Genomic DNA, 26,918 nt, shown 5'->3' on the forward strand with positions numbered 1-26,918 from the left:
AGAGGATTCCCTATCCTCTCTCCACCTGGCTGAACACAGTGACTTAAGGGATAGGGGGCAATGGCAACAAGTTCCTGCCTGGCACAGCAGGCGCATCTCCTCTGTGACTACCCCACCTTCCCAGGTGCCCTTGCATGATAGGTATGAGGCTCTGCAAGTGGAACCGAACAATAACAAGGACAATAGTTCATCTAGCATGGAGGTGTGGCCGAGGTTAAGTCGGCCTATGCCCTGCGTCAAAACTGCTTCCATAAAGAAAAAAAGACGGGTCATTGTCATAGGAATCTCTCTCCTGAAGGGAACAAAAGGCCCAGTATGCAGACCAGACCCACTTCTTAGGGAAGTTTGCTGCCTCCCTGGGGTTTGGGTTAACGATGTGAAGAGAAAGCTTCCTACCCTGGTACGGCCCTCAGATTATCTTCCATTATTGATTTTTCAGATAGGCAGCGATGAAGTTGCAACAAGAAGTCCGAGGGCAATCAAGAGACACTTCAGGGCCTTGGGATGGCTGGTTAAGGGATCAGGAGCACAAGTAATGTTCTCCTCTATCCTTCCAGTTGCAGGGAATGATGAGGGAAGAAACAGGAAGAGCCAGCAGATCAATACCTGGCTCTGAGCCTGGTGTCACCGACAGAATTTTGGATTTTTTGATCATGGGTCAGTTTACACGACACCAGGCCTGCTGGCAACAGATGGGGTACACCTGTCTCAAAAGGGGGAAAGGATCTTTGCACAGAGTTAGCAAGGCTCATTGAAAGAGCTTTAAACTAGATTTGAAGGGGGAGAGGGATATAAAACCAGGCTGGCTAGAGGTAAGCTTGGGGGTGGCACGCCAAGGTTTGAGGGACAGTATGCTAGTGAGGTCCTTTGGTCTGCCATCGCAGTGGAGGTAGGGGATGGAGATCCATACGGCAGCAAAGACGCAAGGGTTATTGATGTGTCAGAAACCACAGAAGCGCCTGAGAATGGTCATGTAGGAATTAGGGCTTCTCCCCTCAAAAGGGTGACGGGATCAATAGCCCAACTGAAGTGCATTCACACCAATGCATGCAGCATGGGCAACAAACAGGAGGAGCTGGAAGCCATTGTACAGCTGGAAAACTATGATATAGTTGCAATCACGGAAACCTGGTGGGATGACTTGCACAACTGGAGTGCTGCAATGGATGGCTACAAACTCTTCAGAAGGGATAGGCAAGGAAGGAGAGGCAGTGGGGTAGCCCTGTAGGTTAGTGTATTGGGATTGTGCAGCAAGGTTTTGGTAGCGGAGGGGCTACAGGGGTGGCTTCTGTGAGAAGCTGCTAGAAGCTTCCCCTATGTCCGATAAAGTTAATGCCAGCGGGTTCCAAGATGGACCCACCACTGGCCAAGGCCGAGCCAACCAGCAACAGTGGTAGCGCCTCTGGGATAACATATTTAAGAAAGGGAAAAGAAGTTACAGGGGAGTAGCAGTTGCAGCCAGAGAGAGCGGAGTGAGAAGATGTGAGAGGAACAACTCCGCAGACACCGAGGTCAGTGAAGAAGGAGGGGGAGGAGGTACTCCAGACGCAGGAGCAGAGAGATTTCCCTGCAGCCCGTGGTGAAGACCATGGTGAGGCAGGCTGTTCCCCTGCAGCCCATGGAGGTCTACAGTGGAGCAGATATCCACCTGTAGCCCTTGGAGGACCCCACGCCGGAGCAGGTGGATGCCTGAAGGAGGCTGTAACCCTGTGGGAAGCCTGCGCTGGAGCAGGCTCCTGGCAGGACCTGCAGACCCGTGGAGAGAGGAGCCCATGCTGAAGCAGGTTTGCTGGCAGGACTTGTGACCCCACGGGGGACCCACGCTGGAGTAGTCTGTTCCTGAAGGACTGCACCCTGTGGAAGGGACCCATGCTGGAGCAGTTCATGAAGAACTGCAGCCTGTGGGAAGGACTCACATTAGAGAAGTTTGTGAAGGACTGTCTCCCGTGGGAGGGACCCCACGCCGGAGCAGGGGAAGAGTGTGAGGAGTCCTCCCCCTGAGGAGGAAGGAGCGGCAGAAACAACGTGTGATGAACTGACCCAAACCCCCATTCCCCATCCCCCTGCGCCACTCGGGGAGGGAGGAGGTAGAGAAAATAAGGAGTAAAGTTAAGCCTGGGAAGAAGGGAGGAGTGGGGGGAAGGTGTTTTAAGATTTGGTTTTATTTCTCATTGTCCTGCTCTGATTTGACTAGTAATAAATTAAATTAATTTTTCCCCAAGTCGAGTCTGTTTTGCCCGTGATGGTAATTGGTGAAGTGATCTCCCTGTCCTTATCTCGACCCCTGAGCCTTTCGTTTTATTTTCTCTCCCCTGTCCAGTTGAGGAGAGGGAGTGATAGAGCGGCTTTGGTGGGCACCCAGTCAGGGTCAACCCACCACAGTTAGGGAGTGTTTTGACTGTCTAGAGCTTGACGATGGTGACGATGGTGAGTTGAGTGTTTATGGGTAAGAATCAGGGGAAAGGCCAACAAGGCAGATATCATGGTGGGAGTCTGTTCTAGACCACTCCCCCCACGATGAAGAGGCAAACAAAATATTCTATAAGCAGCTGGGAGAAGTCTCATGATTGCTAGCCCTTGTTTTTGTCGGGGACTTTAACTTACCAGACGTCTGCTGGAAGTACAATACAGTGGAGTGGAGAGGAAACAGTCCGGGAGGTTCCTGGAGTGTGTGGAACTTCCTGACACAGCTGGTGAGTCAGCCAACTAGGGAAGGCTTCCCACTGGACCTGTTGTTTGCAAACAGAGAAGGACTTGTGGGTGACGTGATGGTTGGAGGCCATCTTGGGCATAGCAATCATGAAATGATAAGAGTTTTCAATTCTCGGAGAAGTTAGGAGGGGGGGCAGCAGAACTTCTATACAATGAACACAGTTTTAACTGTATATTAAAGTTCAATGAATCTCAGCTAGCTAATTAATAGGAAGAGTCTATAGCAGGAATACAAATCTCTGTGTTTTAAAATGTTGTCCTATTTATATATTTTAAAAGTATTTTTTCAGACAATAAACTCTTTAGGTCAGTATTGACAATTTGAACATGTATGTAGAAGCGTAACTATGAGTGTTGGAATGATTTTCCTTTCCTGTATGACATGAACTCACAATAATCTTTGTTTTTCAAAAGATGGGCAGTATGGGCTTAAAATCAACATTCTTGAGCCAAGGTAATCCCTCCAGCTAGTAGAATTCACAACAGGGGCCTTTAAGTTTCAGAGAACTCATCAAAGGTACTTCAAAGAAATATTTCTTCCTAAACCTTGGACTGGAAGGTGCCTTCATGGATTCACAATAATGAGCTTTTTCTCCAGAAGCTGGTCATGACACTTGTCTTTAAATGAATTTCTAATCATTGTTTCAATATGTACAAAAGATTCTTGTGCGAGTTTGTCACTACCCAAAGCCTGAATGATTTTCTCTGACAAAATGGGTAAGGAATTTTCCATTCCTCTCTTTTTGTCAGTTTCCTGACTATCATAGAATCATAGAATAGTTTGGGTTGCAAAGGACCTTTAAAGGTCATCTAGTCCAACCCTGCCTGCAATGAGCAGGGACATCTTCAACTAGATCAGGTTGCTCAGAGCCCCATCCAACCTGACCTTAAATGTTTCCAGGGATGGGGTATCCACAGCTTCTCTGGGCAATCTGCTCCAGTGTCTCACCACCCTCATCGTAAACAATGTCTTCCTTATATCTAGTCTGAATCTACACTCTTTTAGTTTAAAACCATTACCCCTTGTTCTATTGCAACAAGCCCTACTAAAAAGTTTGTCCCCATCTTTCTTATAAGCGCCCTTTAAGTACTGAAAGGCTGCAATAAGGTCTCCCTGGAGCCTTGTCTTCTCCAGACTGAACAACCCCAGCACTCTCAGCCTTTCTTCATAGGAGAGGTGTTCCATCCGTCTGACCTTTTTTGTGGCCCTCCTCTGGACCTGCTCCAACAGGTCCACGTCTTCCTTGTACTGAGGGCCCCAGAGCTCAACACAGGATTCCAGGTGGGGTCTCATGAGACTGGAGTAGAGTATCACCTCCCTCAACCTGCTGGCTATACTTCTTTTTCTGCAGCTGAGGATCTGGTTGGCTTTCTGGGCTGCAAGAACACATTGTTGGCTCATGTCCAATTTTTCATCCACCAGTATCCCCAAGCCCTTCTCTGCAGGTCTGCTCTCAATCCTTTCATCCCCCAGCCTGTCTTGATACCAGGGGTTGCCCTGACCCAGGTGCAGAACCTCGCACTTTGCCTTGTTGAACCTGATGAGGTTCACGTGGGCCCACTTCTTGAGCTTGTCCAGGTCCCTCTGGATGGCATCCCATCCCTCAGGCATGTCAACCGCACCACTCAGCTTGATGTCATCTGCAAATTTGCTGAGGGTGCACTCCATCCCACTGTCTATGGCATTGATGAAGATATTAAACAGTACTGGTCCCAGTATGGAACCTTGAGGGACACCACTTGTCACCGATCTCCATCTGGAGATTGAGCCTTTGACCACTACCTTCTGGACATGACCATCCAACCAATTTCTCATCCACTGAACAGTCCACCCATCAAATCCATATCTCTCCAATTTAGAGAGAAGGATAGTGTGGGGGACCATGTCAAAGGCCTTACAGAAGTCCAGATAGATGACATCCATAGCTCTTCCCTTATCCACTGATGTAGTCACTCCATCAGAGAAGGCTGCTAAGTTGGTCATGCAGGACTTGCCCTTGCTGAAGCCATGCTGGCTATCTCGAATCACCTTCCTGTCCTCCACGTGCCTTAGCGTAGCTTCTAGGAGGATCTGTTCCATGATCTTCCCAGGCACGGAGGTGAGGCTGCCAGGTCAGTAGTTCCCAGGGTCCTCCTTTCTACCCTTTTTAAAAATGGGTGCAATGTTTCCCTTTTCCTAGTCACCGGGGATTTCACCTGACTGGCATGACTTTTCAAATATCGTGGAGAGTGGCTTGGCAACTGCATCAGCCAATTCCTCAGGACTCTGGGATGCACCCGTCAGGTCCCATAGACTTATGTATATGATCTATGACATAGCTTAGATCACACCAAACTGATGGTGGGCAATGCTTACTCTTGAGTCCATCTCAGGGTTTGACACAACTCAGCTGTGTTAACTTACCAGGCATAGAAGCATTAAGATTTTTCAGACTTTACTAGAAGAAATTCAAGGCCACAAAGATTTAGAATATCTAGGCTTTAGGCTAAAAACATAGTTAGTAACCTCTGTCCTACTTGTAATTCTAGTCCTGAATATTCCAATCACACTGTTTCAACAGAATACAATTCTCTGTGTAGACATCTTCTTGGGATTATCATGAGAACTGTTATTAGTTAAGCACTGTCCCTGAATATCAATAGTTCCTCACTGCCAACCTACATTGTATCAATTACCTGGATTTCATTCACATAGAGAACAAAACAGGTTAGAAGGCTATAGCATTAAAAATTCAACTCAGTGAAATTCAAAGGTAACACTGAATGAGACTGAAGGGAATAATTGATTTTGTGATCCAAATTCAGGGCCATGTTTAAGGGTCAGGCATGTATTTTCCCACATGCCAATACAAAAGCTGAAAGTAAAATAAGCTGCTTCTGGTTTCCTCATGCCATTCTCAGCTTAGTGCTGTGTTGACATTCTGGGTGATTTACGTTTTGCCCAGTATAAACCAAAGTCCAGTTTAATTTTTCCCTGGACTCAGGAGTTTTTGAGACACGATTTATCCTCTGGGTTTCTCTTAAGGCAACACAGTGGTACCTGTTTGTTCTTGAACCACCCAACTAAGGCAATGACAACATATCTGACAGCATCTTCATTGTCAACCTTTTGATCTTCTACAGGGTACCAAAACATTCTGAAAGATTGGTAAATTTATGCATATATTTTGACTCATACTTAGTTACAATGATCGTATATATAGAATAATGTGTTACCTGAGTTCTTAAAAAATTAACTGAGGGAAGAAAAGAGAAAAAGTTATTAGACTGAAAAAAGTCTTTACCCTTTCATACTGCTACACACAAACTCTTCAGTATCTTCTTTTCATTTTTACTAACAATGGATTTTTATTAACCTAAGATTAGATATCTCATGTAAAATAATTTCCCTCTTACACTTGTGCTGATGTACCACTTACGCTTGTCCCTTTCTCTTGCTCAGATAGTACTGTCTCATTCTTTATTTTCTCCCTGGTCTTGATTTGGGTCTAACTTCCAGAGGTAATACCCAATTTGATCTAGCTTTATATTCTTAGATAACCAAATATAAATCTGAAATAATTCCCTGGCAGATAATATCACAAACCTGAATATGATTCACTAGATGGGCAACTGCTAATTTATAATGCTAAGAGGGACTTCCAGAACTCTGTCGGGATGAATGGTGATTCTCATATTCTTTTCCTTCTCCCACATTGTCGGCTCTGAAAAAAATCCAATGCAGTAACGCATGCATGGTGAGTGGCTTTCGGGTCCCCTTTTGAGTCCTATTTACATGTTCTGCCTCTATTACAACTACAAATTAGGTCCATTATTTTGTTAATTTTCTTGCAGTGTAAAACCATTAATTTATGATACAGTAACAAAATTGTAACTTTTTTCTACTGTCAACAGGAATTGCTGTACTTCATTTTTATTCCATTTTTCCCTTCCCTAAAAACATAAGAACTGCTCTACTGTCTCATGATAAAGATTCATTTCACCTAGTTAATTCTTTCTTGATTGCAATCTGAAGGAGAAACTAAACAAAAAGATATTAAGAAACAAGGGAAATACAGACTTATAGATCATAGATTTACCCAATGACTAACGTAATCACAAGTTTTTGACTGATACACTCTTCCAGCTATGATAATCAATGTTTTAAATACTTCTTGAAATAGAGATTATACCTAACTCTGTTTTTAAATAGATAACAATGACTTCTTTTCTCTGAATTTGCCTAGTCCTTTCAAAAATCTATTTACAGTTCTATTGTCTGCAACATTTGGCACTCATGAGCTCCACAGTGTAATTATATATCATACACAATTTAACCAATTTTGTTTGCTCTAAATTTCTTACGTGATAATTTCAGCCATCGGTTTTTGTTGGTGCTTTCATTATGACAGATACATAATAATTTTGTATTCAGTTTCCACATTTTTTCACAGAACTCTCATCCCCCCACTATCAGTCTCTTTTCCTGAGATTTCCAAACTAAATCTGTGCCGTTCCATGTCATCATTCATCCTTTTTGTTTATCCACTCCATACCAAAGTATTTATTAACACTGAATTTCCTATTCTATTTTATCATTCAGCATTATCAAATATTCCTTCTTTTCAGCAGCCAGATTTAAAATTAGTGATCACAAATTTGTATGAAATTGTATGTCATCTGCAAAATTTAGCCCTCCCTATTCACCATTTTCTTCTATCTGCTATGAATATACTAATCATGAGTCTCAGTAGATATTCTGGTGGGGTTCCAGCATTGGTAAACTACACTGAAAATTAATCTCTTATCTTCTTGTTTGGTTTTTTTTCTTTATTCTTTGCTTACCAAGGCACAGAAGGACCAGTTTTCTTAGCTCATGTACTGGTTTTGGCTGGGACAGAGTTAATTTTCTTCGTAGAAGTGTAAGCACTTCTGTGTAAGCACATAGCGTCAAGTGTCAAGTGCTTCTCACACTGCCCTGCCAGTGAGCAGGCTGGGGGTGCACAAAACATTGGGAGGGGACACAGCCGGGACAGCTAACCCCAGCTGACCAAAGGGATATTCCATACCATATGATGTCATGCTCAGCAATAAAAGCTATGGGGAATAAGGAGGAAGAGGGGGATGTTTAGAGTTGTAGTGTTTGTCTTCCCAAGTAACCATTACGCATGATGGAGCCCTGCTTTCCTGGAGATGGCCGAACACCTGCCTGCCAATGGGAAGTGGTGAATGGATTCCTTATTTTGCTTTGCTTACACATGCAGCTTTTGCTTTACCTATTAAACTGCCTTTATCTCAACCCACGAGTTGTCTCACTTTTATGTTTCCAATTCTCTCCCCCATCCCACTGCGGGGGGGGTGAGCTGTGTGGGGCTGAGCTGCTGGCTGGGGTTGAACCATGACAGCTCATTAGAATTTTATGTTTTTAGGAGCACTTGATGTGAGATCCTCCTGAAAGATTTTTGAAAGCACCTTTATCCACAAGCTGATTGATTCTTTAAAGACTAATGAATCTGTGAGGCATGCACAAAAATGGCATGTGTTCTTCCATATATCAGGTTTACTCATATGCATACTATTTGTTTTCACTGTTTGCATCAACACTTGACAATGATCGACAAATCCCCACCAACGTTCTCTTTAATAATGTGTCATAAAAGTCACCTTCCCTATCTTTGTTATCAAGGATGATTTGAACCATAGGTTGGTTTAATGTACTAATTCAGAGATTTGGAGATTCATATATAAGATTCATATCAACTCAGAGATTCATATCTGAGATTCAGAGATTCATAACTGAGTCTTTGATGATTCTATGAATATGATCCATAACACGTTCAGAGATTTCATATCTGAGTTTCTTAAGAGTGCCTTTAGAACTCACTGAGCACCATCTAGATTGAGTTGTTCAGCAGGATCCTAGCTTCACGAGGCTTTTTAAATTGTGGCATTCCTGTTTTGCATTATTCATGAACTTTATTATATGTTTGAAGTACCTTCTTGTCTAACAGTCATCCATGAATGATACCCTCAAACACCTTGTTATAAGCTGTAGTAATACCTAAAACACCTACAAAAACCCTATTTTGCTCTGACAGGAAAAATAACTGTCTTTTTTTGAATGGATATCTGTATTTTTTCTCCAGACAAAACATAGAAAACGATAGAGATCATACAAGAATTCTTGCTTTTGTATTTTTGAAATCCCTTTTAGTTATTCATGCTTCACCCATAGTTTATTAGATACAATATACTGTGATTAAATCTATATGACAGATAATTGTTGCTAATATTTCAAATATCAAGGAGTAAATTCTCCACTGATGGAGTTATGCCACTGCAACCTCGCCCCATCAGTACAGGCTCATTTCCATTTGTGACAGATGAAAGTCTTTGGAAGCATGGAAACTTCAAAGACCATAACACTGAGATGCACAGCATTATGGATGCATAGATTCAGGAAAAGGCTGTTTTATCAAAGCTAGGGGGTAATTAATGTAAATCCCTAGACTTTCAAGCAGGTAAATAAGCATGAAAGCCTCACCCATTTCTGCAAAACTGTATATATTGGTTTGTTTTGGTTCAAGAAGCTGATGAGGAAGTCTAAAAATATGGCCCTTGTCAGGAATAAGACACAGATACATTTTCTAGACTGTGAACTAGATTGTAGGTGCTATGTCAATATGATAAATATTAATTAGAGTGAAGCTGGAGGGAAAGCTGAAGCTTAAGAAATGGTTTTGAGAGAATGAAACATGGTGTCATGAATGTCTAATCAATAAGTAGAAAGCAAGAGACTTGAGACATTAATGTGATACCTGTCTGAAGTCAAAACTGACTCCTTTTATTACTTAATCAAATAGTATAACAATGAATAAACGAAGATGAACAAAAAATGGGTTTATCTATTTTTTAATGTTATCCTTATCATTTTGCCTATAAGCAAAAGAAAGTAAAAACATCTTCAGAAGAAAGAATTTCAAAAAGGAAATTCACTTAGAAACAAGCTAATATTTTTTGTGGCATATGTGGAAAAGGAGTATTGCATCCCTATGGTTATTGACAATTCCACATTTTGCCTCCTGGGAAAAGTCACATTCCCCCAGAATTTCCCAATAAGCTGCAAGAAGGTGAACATTTGTTTGTAGGCTTTTTTATGCTTGGTTTCACCTGATTTTTAATACAGTTACCAGAGGCAGAGTCAGGATACAAACCTTACAGCCTCTGACTGCCCTTCTTGGAAGAGGCATGTCATTTCAGCATTCGTCTGAAGGGAGGGAGCCAAGGAACTGGAATTTAAACAAAACTGAGTATATTCCAGAAAAAAACAAGCATATTTTGAAAGAAAAGGTAACTCCAACACTAACATTCAGCTTTGTGTCTAAAAAGTTTCAATGTCTTTTTAGTTGAAGTCACTGCTAAAAATATATCACTGGATTCATCAAAATGTTTCAGCCCTGACAGACATGGGCTAATAGCTGAAAAATAAAAACCCCTTCTGTTTCCTTAGTACACGTCTAAGGATTATGAAAGGATTTTTAAAAATATTTTGTTTTACACTGATCAGGAAAATCACTTTTTTTTCTTACCAATTCTATCATTGCATCATTGAATAGATTGTGGGGGTGTTTGTCTTATGTTATACAACAGATGGGTAGCTATCTTACAGTCCAGATTATTTCTTGCAAAGCTTCATTTTATTCTTTTAATTTTATCTCCTTTTCTTTCCCATACTAATGAAGTTTTCAATGTTCCTCTGTGAAAGATCTACATTCACATAACAGGAATTACACAAATTTATGCCAAAGTTCCATGAGAGATCCTGATTTTCACAGGATTTCTATGGTGATACTTTTTACACATCTTTTCATAAGCTTTACACTACCCTTTATCATGTTAATCTCCTAAAATATATTTAAATAAAGTTCCATAATAGCTGTGTTTGGAGTTTGGCCAAAGTCCATATTTTTTGTTTGTTTGTTGGATTTTTTTCTTCTCTAAAAACCATGTATTTCACAGTTTGGTTTTGTTTGCTTAGTCTGTTAGTATATGATCCTCTTTAAATAAAGTTTTATGCATAGGTTTCCATCAGAGGCTTTTCTAGTTTACTGGCCATCTTTTGCTGATTTGCATTTCTAGTAGCTAATAGCATTTTGCCAATTTAATTCATTTCACACAATAAACATTTCAGTTGTAAATAATTTAGCTTTGCAAAACAGTAACTAGAAGTTTGTATACTTACATGCTGAATAGAAATTGACCCATTTTTACCTGGTCTCTGTTTGCAGGTGTTTTATATCATATACAGCCATGATATTTCTAAAACATATAATGATCTTTATACTTATTGAGAAAAATGTAAAAAACTTTTTTCCTATCATCAGAAGACAGATCTGTTTCAAGTCCTTGAAGTCATGGATCTGCTCACACTTCAGAAACCAAGAGTGGCAAATCAGGAGTCATGAATCAAGATTAAGGGCCATAAGTCATGTGATCAGAATAAGACCGAACAGAAGGCATTAAGAAAATACGTAACTTCCGTTTGTCTACCATGTCTATAAATTATTATGGATTTTAGAAGTATCCTCTCATCAGCTGGTAGCTTCCTTATTTAAATTAAAGCTGTTGTTGGAATGTTGCTGGAATGTGTAATTTTGTGGTACAGCAATAGAGGGTGAGAGGAGTCAAGGGTTTAGGCAGAGATCAAGATGAGCTTCTGCTGTAGTCAATCATAGTTCTTTCAACACTGTTCCAGACCCTGCACACTCATACAACTGCTCAGTAACAATACCACCAATGCATTATAGTCCCTGCCTCCTAAGCAAAGCATACTGAGATTCAAATTAATGGCAACTCCTTTACCCTCGCTGTAAGGTTTCTAAATAAAAGGGTTTGTTAGATTCATTGCTCATGTGAGGGAAAACAACATTCTTGACCTTCCAGTCTTCATCGTAGGGGAATCCTCTGATATGAGGTGTTTCTGCATACAGAGAATTGTATCATTTTTTAAGATGGTGTCATGACCATAGCATGGCTTCAGAATGTAGATAGACCTTCCAATACTCTCTTGGACTCCATGTCAACACTGACAAATAATATGGCTTTTGGGCAGGAAGCAGGAAGGACAGCACAGTACCCCATGCCTTTCCCTGGAAGGTGCAATGTCCATTCTTTCATCCCAGGTACAAATTTTTCAGGGTCACAATGTTCTGATACTGTCCTATCTGCCTGTTAAATGAAAAATATCAGTCCACAATGTCAAAGGAAAAAGTTTTAGGACTCTGACACTACGAAAACTGTTGAAAAATGTTACCTGCTTAGGTTTCAGTTCAGTGGCAATGACTATCACTTCATGTGTAGCTGGGATTCATCTTCCTGGTTTCAGCCCTGTGAAAAGTAGGCATTGACACTAAGAGAGTTGAGTAAAATCAAGAGACACTTGAAAGAAATAAGTATTTCCAGAGAGTGATTCACCTGACTGTAAAATACAGGGGGTGAATGGTGTCCTGAAGATGTCTTTCTCTCTCACTCCTTTGATTATTAGATAGTGACCTGAGACTACATACTTAATTCTAGCCATTTACTAGGTGAGATTCATATGCTTACCTTCATATGTTATATGCCTTTTATCACTCTACACACTCATTCTTACAGTACATATTCCTCAGGGGGAGAAGAATATTATCCTCTTATGACTTACATGAAACTCAAACAAAAACTGTATTTAAAAATTTGCTGTAGTGAATTCCTCAAAGACAGATTTCTTAAATTCCTGCTCAGCAGTCTGTTTATGATAGTGTCCTTCATCTGATCACAAATAGATATTATAAACTATTTAGATACACTAGATTTTTTCTTATATTTAACTGATCACTACTTTCTGCCATTTTTTTTTGAGTATTAAAACTTCCAGATGCTTTCAAATTGTACTGTGATTCATACAGCTTTTTGGAAATTATTACTTCCTTTATTCCATCTTCTGCAATCAGTTTTATGTTATGCGTTCCTTTTAATAAGCTGATTCATGCCAAGTGCCACTTTTTCTCATCTTCTTTTAAGAAACCAAATGACAATGAAAGTTAATGATGAAAGACTGCACCACTGGGAGGTTAAAGAGTTCATTTTCTGACACAGACTCATTAGATGATGTGGCACACACCAAGGGTGGCATTGATTACCATAGCCTCTGTACTCTTAAAGGTTAATGATCAGGATAATTAGCTGACCTATTGGAATCAGATAACACTCAATTGAGATAAGTGACAGATGACTGTAGTTATTAAAATAGACCAGAAACAGACTCTCTGACATTGCCACTTATTAAAAATTGCCTGTAAAAGAAACTGCAGAAAACATCAGCTGTCTCTTTTAGGAAGGTCTAGTTTAACACTTCCTATTCCCTCTATTTTGTCAATACCCTATTGCCCCAAATATCTTGTCTGTCAAAAAGATTAGAGAGAGAGAGGTTTAGGAACAGATGCTCTGGTGGACATTTTAAAATGTAGTTGGTCACATATTACAAACCGTAACAGGGGGATTTAAAAGCAACCCATGTGTTTATTTTGACAGCATTATTCTACAATCAGAGTGAGAGTTTCTAGCAGCAGTCCAATGAGACACCTATTTTTATTAAAAATGTTGCATCATGTTCTACTTAAATGCATGATGTTCCTTGGAAAAATGTTGTTTCTTTTGCTTTAGGTTTAGGAATTTTAACTTGGAGACAACCAAAAGTAAGTGTGGAAGATGTTTGGTGAATATTTTCCTACATCACAGGAACAAGCATATTCTTGACACTTAAGAGATTTGATCCAGAAAACTCATTGGCCCTATGTAATCGGACAACATGTCTCAGCTCTGGAGGATTCCTGTACCATTGGCTTTTTTTATTTTGTTTTGATGTTGCTCCTGCACTGTGTTAGTGTAGACAACATGAGAAGTAAGATCTGCATAAGTCATGTCTTCTACCACTCTAGCTGATGTAACTGGAAAATTGGACAAGAAACACATAAAACCCCATCCTTACTTGTGAGACAGAGATATGCCAATAGATATTTCATAAAGTCATATTATCAAATTCCTGGAAGAAGCAGCACATGTAGAAACACAGACCTAGAAGGGATAATTAGGACAATTAAAATCAGTCCCATCTATGAGATGGAACTTCAGAAGAGTCCGCAAGATGACATAACCTTGTCCTGTTTCACATACGGGGAGTTACAAAATGCTCTCCTCATAGTACTTAGGATCTTTAGTACATGAAGGCCAAGAATCTAGGAAAACCCAGGTAATGTTAGATTAGACCAGAAAGCAACAATAATTTTGGCCTCTGAAACTTCAGGGAATTCAGAGGCTGAAGATGTCTCTGCTTCATCTTAACAAAAGGAAGAACAGAACCTATGAATATAAATAAGGAAAAACTTGTTCCCTGATATAAAATCAAATGACTCTTTAGCCCTGAGAGTACGAGAAAAGGACATCTGAGATTTTTTTCAGTATTAGTACAGTCACAGCACACTAATCAACATTTCCTTTCTAACTACAGATGCTTCAGAGGGAGACCAAAAAAGCCCTGTGAGCCAAGAAAGGGAAACTCTTGGCCCAAGCAGATTCTTTTTCACTAGCAATTGGATAATTAATTAAACACAAGCCAAACGGATATCTACAGTTTCTTAGGGATTTCAAGAAGTAATTAGCATAGCTGTCTTTTTAGGATCACACTTTCACTTAGGTTAAGGTTTTACTGGTTTGTTTTCTTGGTATATACAGTAATGTTATATGTTCGTACATTTTTATGTGGAATGTTTGGTATCATTTCTTAAAGACAGACTAAGCTTATGCTAGTAAATTAAGCAATGATAGGGAATGTTCCTGGTTACTGGAACATGATCATCTGAACCGTTAAACTGTTAACGCTATCGTGGCACAGTTGTGGTCGGTGCTAATTAGCACTTTTCTAAAGCATTTCTGTGCCTGTTTCTGCAGCTAACACAGGCCAGGGAGCATTACCAAAAGTCAGTTTGCATGTGACCACACTGGTTGGGGCATAAAAAAGTTGAATATTGCTATCATAGTCTCTGTATCAGCTGGTCTCAGTGCTACAGAACAGTTCAAGATGTGCTAAATTTGCTGATAAGGACTCCGGCTTTAGTGAAATCCTTAGGTCCTGGATTCAATCGATCTCATATGAAAGATACAACCTTTTCATCATGAAAACTTTGTTTCTAATTCTGGCATGTTTTATCTGGGGCATGGTAATGTTTCTGATGACTGCAACGATAAAATCCAGAGAAGCAAGAATGAGCTGAGATTTCAATATCTAGCCGATGAGGAAAGACTGAAAGAGCTGGGTTAATTCTCTCTGCTTAAGGAGAATTCTAACCTGTAAACTTGTAAATCTTTGTGGCAAAGCGAGAGGAAATGCGTTCTTCAGGGCCAATGAGGTTAGGACAAGAAGTAATGGACATATATAACAGTGAGGGAGATTTAGATTAGATATTAAGAAAAGCAAAGTGGAAGGATTTTAGTGGCACTCAAATAGATCACTTAGATTGCAGAATGTTCATTCCTGGAACTTTTTAAGAAAAGCTGCACAAAACATTAAGAATTATTTAATTGATAAAATGCTCGACAGGGAAACAATGTAGAAGGCACTGAAGGTGCATTCTAACCCAATTTCATCAGAATTTTCTGATCATGATAACTCCATATAACAAAAAAGCAACTATTAAATATTTGACACTGTCAGAGAATTTTATTTTGTTGAAAAAAAATACAATAAAATTGAAAACCTTTCGTTATTATTTATTGACCGTAAGTATACTTTTGTTTCACTATTAAGTCATGGCTGATGAGGGAGGTAAAGAGAATAAAAAGCAGTTATTTAAATTAAATTTTATACCATATTTTTTGCACATATCCTAAATGTGAGCATTCATGACTATTTTTTCCAAGTACAATAATAATGTTAGGGCTTTTTTCCCCTTCTTCTGCATAACACTAAATTTAAATGTGTTCTGTCATCATTGTTCTAATTACTTTCAAATTAAGTCTTTTTCCACATCTTAATATTCTAGGAAAAGGTCTCCTGTTTCATTACTATACTTTCTTGCTCAGTTTCTTTGGTTATGCTGACTACTTCAGAAAGAGAAGCTAGAAAGTCCACAATTTCTAGCTTCTAATTTCCCTAATTCCACATTCAGTTAAAGAGACTATTTTACCACATAATGTCTATTGTAATAAAGGAGAAAGTGACCTTATTTTTCCCCCCTCTCTTTGTCTAGATTTTTATTTCATTGCGCTAAATCTGGCATGGTTGTTTATAACAGCTGTTCCACTTTCCCTTTCTTCAAGTACTGCAAGCTATAAAGCTTCATTCTAGGCTCTTAATGCAGTCAATCATTTACCTAGTAAAATAAAGAAGACTAATGAATCTTCCCCATATAAAGCTTCATTTAGCTGGGCTTGACAATACAGCAGTATTGCTCAAAGATGTGTGAACAAGCAACTGGAATACCTGGAGCCAGATACATTTAAGTAGCTCACAGTAGGTCATATATAGGAAAAGGATTACAACAGTAGAAGGAAAAGCAAGAGGTTTTGCCTCAGGCTACCTCTGGGGCATTTGAAGTAATGTTGTAATTCTATCAGGACCAGCATGGTGAAGCATATAGTGCAACATAAGCTGCTCATAAAGTAGTTGTAGAGATGAAATGTCTTCTAAATGCTTAATTTTAATTGGAATGTGATTAGCCTGAAGTGATAAAAGTATGTCTAACATTTTTTCTTTTAACAGTTTAATAAATAATTACAGAAAATACTTAATGAGAATTTCATAACAGTATTAAAACCAGTTAACTTTCTTAGTTTTCTCTTGTAACAAAAAAGATACAGAATCAAAGTTTTAAGCTAGTATTGAAAATTGCTTTTAATTCACCGTCTCCCAATTGATTGAAGCTGAATACTGAAGATATTAATTAAATTGAATATTTTGGTATATACGCAGAATCTTTGCAAAACAAAACAGATGCAATTACAAATATATATGTCCAAAAGAATATTCTCTTTTGAATGAAATGGCCGTATACAGTTTTTTAATAGGAGAACACTGTTGATCTGAACAATGCCTTGAATAAATGCATTTTAATTATTTAGAAAGAAGTCTGTCTTTTTTTTTTTTCCCCCTTTCTTCCGCGCCCCCCCCCCTCCCCGAAGTGGTTCTCTGAATCTTTTCTCTGAGGGGAAAAAATAGGTAGAAAACCACTTTTGGCTCCCCAGTAATGAATGAGCCACAGTGACCTTTGTGCCAGAGTAAATTGTGCAGCTCTGTGGAGTCCTTTTATTTGTTTCCTTCTGTGTTTTACATAAACTATGTAAATTGCATGACATTTTAGAACAAATTAATTAAGACTCAAGAATTAGCTTTATGAATTAAAAAATAGTCTTTTCTATGTCAAGCTTAATACCAATATAGACAGCTCCTTCAGTAATTTGTCTGGCATGTATCTGTGGGACTCTTGATATGTATGAAGGGTCTATTTTTCAGACTTTTTGTCTGTGATAATATTAAACATAAAAATTACAAATTCTGTGGAACTAGGGAGACCTTCTGTGTTCCTTCCACACAATAGGGAACCAGACCTACTAGATCTCTGGGAAGCTCTGTCCAGTGGTGTTTGCCATCCAGATCTAATCCATTAACTCCTGTGGGGTGATAAAAATACACTACTTTTGCTTTTTTTGAAAAGGCAGTTTCTGTGCCTCCAAACAGACTCTAGCTGTTAGGCCAAAACCTGTCTTATTGACAGAAAGAAGGAACAGAACAAAATTCACTCCTGGTTCTTGTTTTAGAACAGCAATTATCGCTATAAAACAATGCCACACTTCTTTTAGGAAGGAAGGAGCTTGATAAGTTAACTTTCATTAATGGTTGATGTCTCTGTGCATCTGAAATATCAGCACAACCAACACTAAGTTCTGTGACAGCCTTCACTCCTAATTTTATTTATGCTGCTTTGTGTCAGATGTAAGTTGGTCTCCTGAAGTGCACTACCTCATTCAGACAATCTGAAATCCAACTCAAGGGCACAAAAGCTTTCTTCCAGAATGGTATTATTGATAAATTCCTTCCCGACTTTTTCAGCCTTGTCTTGGTTATTTGCTTGTTTGGGGTTCTCTGTGCATGTATGTTTGACTTTACCTCTAGACCTCCCTAAATACACTGTCATATTTTAAGGCAAACATCGACTGTATGTTTCCAGCACAGCTGCCCTGTAAGTTCACTTAACTTCCTTTCACACCTGTGCTATCACTAATTGCTAGTTTACCTCCCTGGCTATAAACATTTATAGTCTACAATTACTCTGTGCACTAATTATCTTGAATAGCTGGTTTGGGGCAAGGGAAGAAGTCAATGGCAAAATACACATCCTTGTTTTCTAGCGTTGGAAATATACAGTCTTCCTATAACATTAAGACAGTATATCCATTCTGGTTTTCTGAAATTAATTATCAGAGCCTTCTTTCTTTTGTTTTTAGCTAGTCCAGTCAGGTAAGTTGAGATATCCATGAAAGACATAATGTTTGCAATTTGCATAACATACAACAGTGAAAACTTTCTTGAAATCTGTAAAAATATTTTATTAGAATTCACAGACTAAAAACTCTAATCCTTGACTGAACTAAGTGGCAGAGTGGGAGAACAGATTTCAGCTACGAAGGCTGATTAGGTTATGAGGAGTTTTCAAAACTCTTGCTTCATTGGCAATTGGAAAATATGAACACCTTTGAGCAAATGCAATTGGCGTGAAGGGTGAGATATACTCTTAAGGATCTTGAGGTCTCCTCTGTGCTTCAGTCTGTGAAAGAGGATGTTTAAACTTTTACCATAAGGAACCTTTAACTTGGACTCATTCATCTTTGTTTCATTTTGTCACTTAAACACTTCAGTCTCCCTAGACAGTTGCAGCTCCTGTTCAGACTGCCTAGGTGATGCTGTCTCGCCAAGATGCCTGTAGCAGAACCTCAATGTACTGGCCTGAATTCTCTGTCACATGCTCCATGCTGTAAGGATCAAATATGCATCTGCCTTACAGCTTTTTCAGACTGCTGGTCCGGGTTAATAAGCTGTCAAGATCATATAAATCAGGCTGACTGTGAGGAACATTAAGGAACATGATGCTAAAGCAACCTTACTTTGACAAACCCTTTTCCATACTTCAGTTTTCCTCTTCTCCATGCTTTTTCTCCTTCTTTTTTCTTGTTTGCTTTCTTCCCCAAGTAGTAACAGAATGTAAGATTTATCTAATAGTTTTAGAAATTTCTAATCCAGGAAAGGTTTAGGTTATTTGCTAATTCAAGGTAATGGAAACTGAAACAGCAGCTCCCTAGATTTTGTGGGAATTCCTATTATTATTTGGAAATGGTGAAAAGGTATATTTGCAAGGAGGAAAGCATAATCCCCTTGTTATCCTCTGCTTCATTTTCCTCCTAAGACTCATACTATCCCTCATTATCTTTAGTATGTCTTCATAATAATATTTTCAGGGTTCTTTGATGCCTTCCACCTCCATGAACTCATACAATCTGTCTTTCTGGTGTACAATGCTATATGGCACCATGTCGTGGGGACTATCTTGAAAATTTCTTTCTGAAACATAGGTATCTGGTTCTGCCTACCTGGCCTCCAACAATATTTTTCGTTTCATTACTCTGAGAATTTGTATTTTTTCGTCTGTTCATAGTTCACAATGCATTTGTTAACTCATCTCCTTAATAATGCTACTGACTTTTTTTGTAATGTTTTTATTCAAGTCATGTTCAGTGCTTTTTCCTGGATGACTTTGTCCACAACTCATTTGCTCCCTTATTCTTCTATTATACTAATAACTCCTGAAATAGTTCTTCTTTGACATTTCCTTTTATTTTTCATTTATGAAGTGTGCCTTTTAGGCATTTCAGAACAGATCTGTGGGAACTTTCAGAAAGGGTTGAAGGCCAAATAAGGTTATCATTCCAAAATGAAATTTCCTGATACTCATTCCTCTTATTTTCTTTCTTCCTCTACATACCCATTGGGGTAGTGACCTCCTGTCCACCATGTAATCTTGTGCTTCATTTTAGACCAGCCATTTTATTCCTTTGTTATAATAGTTTATGTCACGTAATTCTTTGTAAGTGAAACTTGTCCCCTTTGGGACGATTTAATCAGCATTTTCTCTATGGGTGTAATGAAATATTATAAATCTTTCTGCAGACAGAGGGCACATAGTAAGTTAGTGTGATACTGACCAAAAATTAGTTCATGCATGTTTGGAAAAACATGAGCTCAGTTATTAATTATAGTCATTGAAACACAAATCTACAATTACTGGAAGCAGTAACAAACATAAATCAGATTAAAACCCTCTGCAAAATAATCAAACATTTAATATTTTCTTTTTCTACTTCTGTAGCTTTCACCTCTCATAAGAATATTTCTCTCCATCCTTCAAACTTGGCTGAATTTTTTCAGGACAAAGCATCTCTGTTTTGCTAGACTTCTTTATTATAGGGAAGGTTTTCAAATCGGTTCACATCATAAAACAAATATGACTGGTAGTTCCACTCCACAAGACATCAACACTGGCACAAATGTTTACATTTTCCTTGGATAACCAAATCAGCCACTAGGGAATTAAAAATATCTGAATCTATAGCCTACTGAAGTTTTTCACTATCAGAGAAAACTAACAATCCGTAACTCCATAGAGTTACTACCTACTTAGGTATAGTATGGTATTACAATCAATTGCAAAATACATACAAATAAAGTGTTTCCTTTGCTTTATATCATCTTGAATTTGTTGGAGGATGAAAAATTGGAACATGTCAGAGTGTTTAATAGGGTTGAATCATTTTAATTTTGCTTATTGTCACTTAACTGCTGACAAAGGACAAAGGAAATACCATCATTGTTTAAAGAAGAACTCCAAGAGCTGCTAGAATAAAATAGCTGCAATTTTTTGTTTGAAAATCAATGGTTTTTTCATGATTTTTAGTATGACTCTTCAGTTTCATTATTATGAAGGAGAAAATGGGATAAGACACCTTTGAAAAAAATCATCAGCTATTTTAAAAATACTAGTGTACTCCTGATATATAATCCTGCATCATATGGGATGGGTCATCTAACTGAATAAAAAGGGTAAGTAATTCAGGTAAATAACCTATCCTCTTTTACTCAGCATAAAATTGTGATGAAGGAAGTTCTATAGGTCTCAGGAAATATCGTTACTTTTTTGGCAAATAAGAAATTGACCATGAGAAAACAACATTACTGTTATCTGAACTAAATAAAAAGAGGAATTATGGTCCTCCACAACATTCTTGCCACTAAATTGGAGAGGTATGGGTTTCACAGATGGACTGTTAGATGCATAGGGAATTGGCTGGATGGCCGTGTCCAAAGAGTTATAGTCAATGGTTCAATGTCCAAGTGGAAACCAGCAATAAGTGGTGTCCCTCAAGGGTCCATACTGGGACCAATACTATTTAGTATCTTCATCAATGACATGGACAGTGGGATGGAGTGCACACTCATCAGGTTTGCAGACAACACCAAGCTGAGTGATGCATTCAATTCACTAGAGGGAAGAGATGCCGTTCAGAGGGACCTTGACAGGCTTGAGGAGTGGGCCTGTGTGAACCTTATCAAGTTCAAGGCCAAGTGCAAGGTCCTGCACCTGGGTTGGGGTAATCCCCAGTGTCAATACAGACTGGGGGATGAATGGATTGAGAGCAGACCTGCAGAGAAGGACTTGGGGATACTGATGGATGAAAAATTGGACATGAGCTGGCAATATGTTCTTGCAGCCCAGAAAGCCAACCAGAGGTGATTCTTCCCCTCTACTCTGCTCTTGTGAGATCCCACCTGGCGTACTGCCTCCAACTCTGGGATCCACAGTACAAGAAAGACATGGACCTGTTGGAGCAGGTCCAGAGGAGGGCCACAAAAATGATCAGAGGGATGGAAAACCTCTCCTATGAAGAAAGGCTGAGAGAGTTGGGGTTGTTTAGCCTGGAGAAGAGAAGGTTCCAGGGAGACCTTATTGCAGCCTTTCAGTACTTAAAGGGCGCTTATAAGAAAGACAGAGAGATATTTTTTACCAGGGCTTGTAGTGACAGGACAAGTGGCAGTGGTTTTAAACTGAAAGAGGGTAGATTCAGAATGGACACAAGGAAGAAATTTTTTACAATGAGGGTGGTGAGACACTGGAACAGGTTGCCCAGAGAAGTAGTGGATGTCCCATCATTGGAAGTGTTCAAGGTCAGGTTGGATGGGGCTTTGAGTGAACCTGATCTAGTGAAAGATGTCCCTGCCTATGTCAGGGGTGGTTGGACTAGATGATTATAGGATCATCGAATCATAGAATGGTTTGGGTTGGAAAGGTCATTTCCATCCCAAACTATTCTATCTTAGTACAAAATTTGATGCTAAATTCCCTAAACGAGGGCAATTGCTAGAGTTCATTTATACTTTTGTACTAACATAGAATGGCTTGGGTTGGAAAGGATCTTTAAAAATTAGCTTTAAGGGTCCTTTCCTACCGAAACCATTCTATGATGTGATGATTCTATGATTGAGGAATGATTAGGAAATCCCAGAGGAAATGTATAAATGAGAATTTGCATATTGAACTGCAACACACAACTGTTGTTTTATTTAGGTCTATCTGTGATACAGAAACAAAGTTTTGAACCAAAACTGTAGCAATTGCCCTTGTTTAGGAAATTCAGTATCAAATTTTGTACTAACCAGTAGAACATTTAGCATCGTCTAGAACAATGCCAAGTGCAATTGGTAGTTACTGATATTTCTTATGGTTTATTAAGATTTATAGAATTAATATATTTATAAATCTCTTTCCAAAGGCTACCAAAACCAAACAAAAATAGTGCTGGGTTTCACCAGCACCCTGGTCACATCTCTGTGTGAGCACTGAAAAGGTAAAGTTAGTACTAGAAATTCATCTTTCTCAGTAGTATGCTTATTGTGGTTGCCTTTTAGTTTATTTTCATTCTCTCTGATTTGTTGGGAATATCTGCAATGCAAATTATAGATTTCAATTTGTCAGAAAAATTGTATATTTATATACAATATAAGCATTATTGTTTAAATCTTTTTAAGTCCTTTACAATTCCTAAGAAATCCCAAATTTTGCGCTTATCAAACCACCAGTGTGGTGCTTATCAAAACCAAATGAATCATTGAATGTAAAGTCCATCTGTCTAACTGTGCATCAGAGAAACAATCCCAGAAAACTTGCGTGTATCCTGTACTACATACTATTCTCGAAAGACTGGACATGCCAATTATTGCTTTGAATAGATGGCACTTCTGCTGTTTTAAGCTTATCAGATGTGGCAATGTTGATAAAATTGTCACACAATATGTTTTAAATTTAAGACACAAAGACAAAAGTGAGAATGCTAGTTTTCTCTGTTAACAAAAATGTTCCCAGGGCTAAAGAAATGGATGATAACTGTGGCAATTTATTAAGAAACCCAACCACTGATAATTCAAGGCCATGTAAAGTTCATTCCAGTTTTTAAGTAATATGAAAATGACACCTGTTTACAAAAAATTGAAAAAAAAATCCATTTATTTATATAAATATCAGACAGCTTCCATTTATTATTAAACAGTGGTTTAGAACTAAAAGCTCTCATTTTCTCTGTTCAGTGTTCCAAAATGGCTGCAATTGATTATGCCTAAAATTTATAATATTGCTGGGTATATTTGGTGCATCAATAGGAAAAGAAAGTGAGTAATTGATCAATTTATTAAACCAAGACCAAAAATGCAAATATGCTGTGTTGTCAGTGGATAAAACAGCACAGGATATATAAATCTATGGCAGAAGGCATGGAGTTCTGTTGTTATTATATCACTGCTGTTATTTCTTTTGCTGCTCTTTTACTCGCATCATTCCCCCTGGGTCCCAGAGCCTTCACGGTTCATTTTGTGTTGATCCTCAATACTACTTGTAGGAATTGGAAAGATGAAGAAATACTCAGAAGTGAGCAACAAGCAGTCAGAAGCAAGTAAATTCTTTATGATGTAAGTAACTTGAAAAGATTTATGGCAATGTGCTTTATATTATATTAGAATTCTTCACTTAGCTCTGCCCTGAGTTCCATTTCATATATTTTACAAGGCTTGCAGTTTATCTGTTCATATCAGTAGACCTTTTTATTTAATATTCGCAGACACTTTGACATTTAATAGGACTGAATAATGAGAGCTTCCCACAATGTATATCCTGTGGTTATTTATGTTCTCCGTAAACATACAGTTTTAGCTGTTAAAGTATTCCTTCAAGCACCCTCAAAGTGCATGACAGGCATCCACAGTAATGGTTTTCTTCCCTGTTTTCCAAATCTAAATCTCAAGGGGACTGCTCTTATCATAAGAATGGACAAACCCCAAGATCACACAGATTTTTGAGAATCATAATGCAATGCTAACACTTCTGAAATTTTCTTTACTAACCTTAATCAGTTTTAAATGTGTAAAGGTCTCATGAAATTGCCACTGACATAATAAAGCCCTTTCCACTACTGATTTTCTCAAAGTGGTGTTCCACACAGCTAGTAAATAGCCAATGAGAACAAACATCTGTAGTCACCCAAACAACATCTGTAACAGCAAATCAATAAAACCTTCAATTTAATTTTATTTAGAACAGCAGGACATTCATTTAACAGCAATAATTTAGAGCAGAAGCTGTACTGTAGCAAATGTTTTGAAACATATATACATATGCACAGGCACACATAAATATATGGAGAGATACATGTATATATACAGATACCTACTTTTTATATAAATATATCATACAAATCAAAAGCCTTAGTAGTCAAAATAATTGGCTAAAGTTTTAGTCAGTTAAAATGCATCTAGTAGTGCATCAAAAGAGAGCTAAGCGCATCCAGCTTAGCTGACATAGAGGCATTAGCTTAGCCCAGTAAATGTTTTTAGACAATGCCAAATCGTAATTTCAGGTATAATCCGCTCACCAAAGACCGTTCAAAGTATCTGTAGTAACGAGAAGTCTGTGTTGCAGCCTACTGGAATGGATTTTTTATGGCATAAATGGTATGTGAGAATGCATAACAGAATAAAATAAGTGGGATAACTTTAGAGTAATGTTAAGCAAGAAAGGAGGTAAACCCAGCACAGTGGAATCCATGCTGCCTATTGAGAGAGACCTCTAAAAAAAGCTTTTCCCAGAACTTCACCTAGGATTAATTTTAGAGGAACGAGTTGTCTTACTCCAGGAGACACAGGAAGTGTGCTAAAATTTGTCTGATGTAGATGATCATGGGATCAGCATGACAGAATCTTGTGGAAGATAGGTTGTTTAAGAATACAGACAGATTCTAACTATCTCAGAAAAAAGAGAAAAAAAGACCTCTGGACTGCTACTTAATTATTTCCACCAATATTTTGCAAGTGACTTATTCCCCTAGGAGCATCTTCAAAGTTGGCAAGGATCTATGTGATGCAAAATGGAAGGAGCACGTTAGCCCAATTAGGGAAAGGAAGAAAATAAGAACAACAATAAGCAGCTGTCAGAGTTAAGAGACAGGCTTATTCTTCTGCATGAGAGCACTCTTCTTCTAGTCCTCTTGCCTCTTGAATTTAAGACTTCTCCTGTTATCAAGAATTTTTGAGGAGTGCTACACTTCATGCAAAAACATCCCTTGTGTCCTCCTTCCAGGTATTTTACAAGAAGTTTATCATTTTCCCTAATTCAATTTTTAATGAATAACACCTGAACATATAATTTAAAAGTACTGAGTGATCTTCTACACAGCAGAAATGATTCACAGCTGTCCATAAGAAGTAGTAATTCTGGTAGACAAACACTTAGAAAACTTGTTGACTGACTCAAAGCCAGTTTCTCCTCCCTGATAGAAATAGTAGCACTCTGGTCAAGTATGCTGTGATTTCCAGAGGAAATAGAGATTATACCAGGGACAAATCTTTCAAGCAGCAGTTGTTGGATGAAAGAATTAGCCGTCAGCCCCCACTCCCAGTCAGCAAAGACAAACACTATGATATCCTTATGTCAAATTGCATGTTTTGCAGACTAATACTAAATCTGTGTAGTTAATTGACTTTTTTTTTTTTGAGAAGAGAGAGAACCTAAGAAACTGTTTTCAATTATTTACTGTAGATTAAGTTTTGCTATTCATATACCATTTAATGCTTTTCTCACTAAAATGTGTTTTCACAGAGGAAATATACTATTTATCACATGTAAGGGTAATATGCCAGATTAAAATTAACAGAGCTGAGAGGTTAGGTTTCTGAACTCATTTAATGCTGTTTATTTGGTACCTACTTCTCCAAAATCATCTAGTACTTTGTAAAGTTTCTCTTTGCGATTTTGAATCTAATTGTGTGTGTATTCAAAAGGTAATTATATGCAGCTACCTGATTAAATGTTCATTCACGTAATGATTAAAAGTGTCTTATGATGACAGTTGTAGTATGTCAGGTTCAGAACTGAATGATTATCACCTGCTGATTGTAGAAATGAATGTCTATAATGGGAGTAATTTTATAGCAGCACTTATTATAAACTAATACTGATCATATATTACAGTGATTATTTTGTTGTGTCAGATACCTATTTGAACAGAAAGAATTATTTTCAGCCTTCATTTACCTATTGACAGACATAGAATTAGAAGGTAAAAAATCAGAGTATTTTATGCAGTTTAAAGTATTATGTCTCCATAAGGGTATGGTCAAAATAAGCACTCTTAGAGACAGCCCAGGAGCATTAAGGATCTTTAAAAGAGTGTTCTTTTTGTAAATTTTGAAAACAGAGAGGAAGGAAGTTGCATAAAATGGTATAGCTAATTACTTTATAATATTACTGTATTGCAAAACCGAAAACAGTTTCCAATATCAGTAAAAATAGATTAAGACTATTTAGCCTTTTATCATTTTAGTTAAAAATTATTTGGCCCTTACAGCAGATTTTCCCATTTCTTTAACACAGATTGAGAGCTTCTGTGTCTTTAAGTTTTTTGTAAGTGGGGGGAATAACATAGTTTTTGTCTATTCCCACACTTACCTGTGAAAATTCAGGATTCTCAAGAATTTTGAATATATTTTAATGACATTATTTTTAGCTGAAAAGAAAGAAAGATGTGTTAAAAAGGAGAAAAGT

The sequence above is a fragment of the Gymnogyps californianus genome, chromosome 1, assembly GCF_018139145.2.
Source record: "Gymnogyps californianus isolate 813 chromosome 1, ASM1813914v2, whole genome shotgun sequence".
Lineage (NCBI taxonomy): Eukaryota > Metazoa > Chordata > Aves > Accipitriformes > Cathartidae > Gymnogyps > Gymnogyps californianus.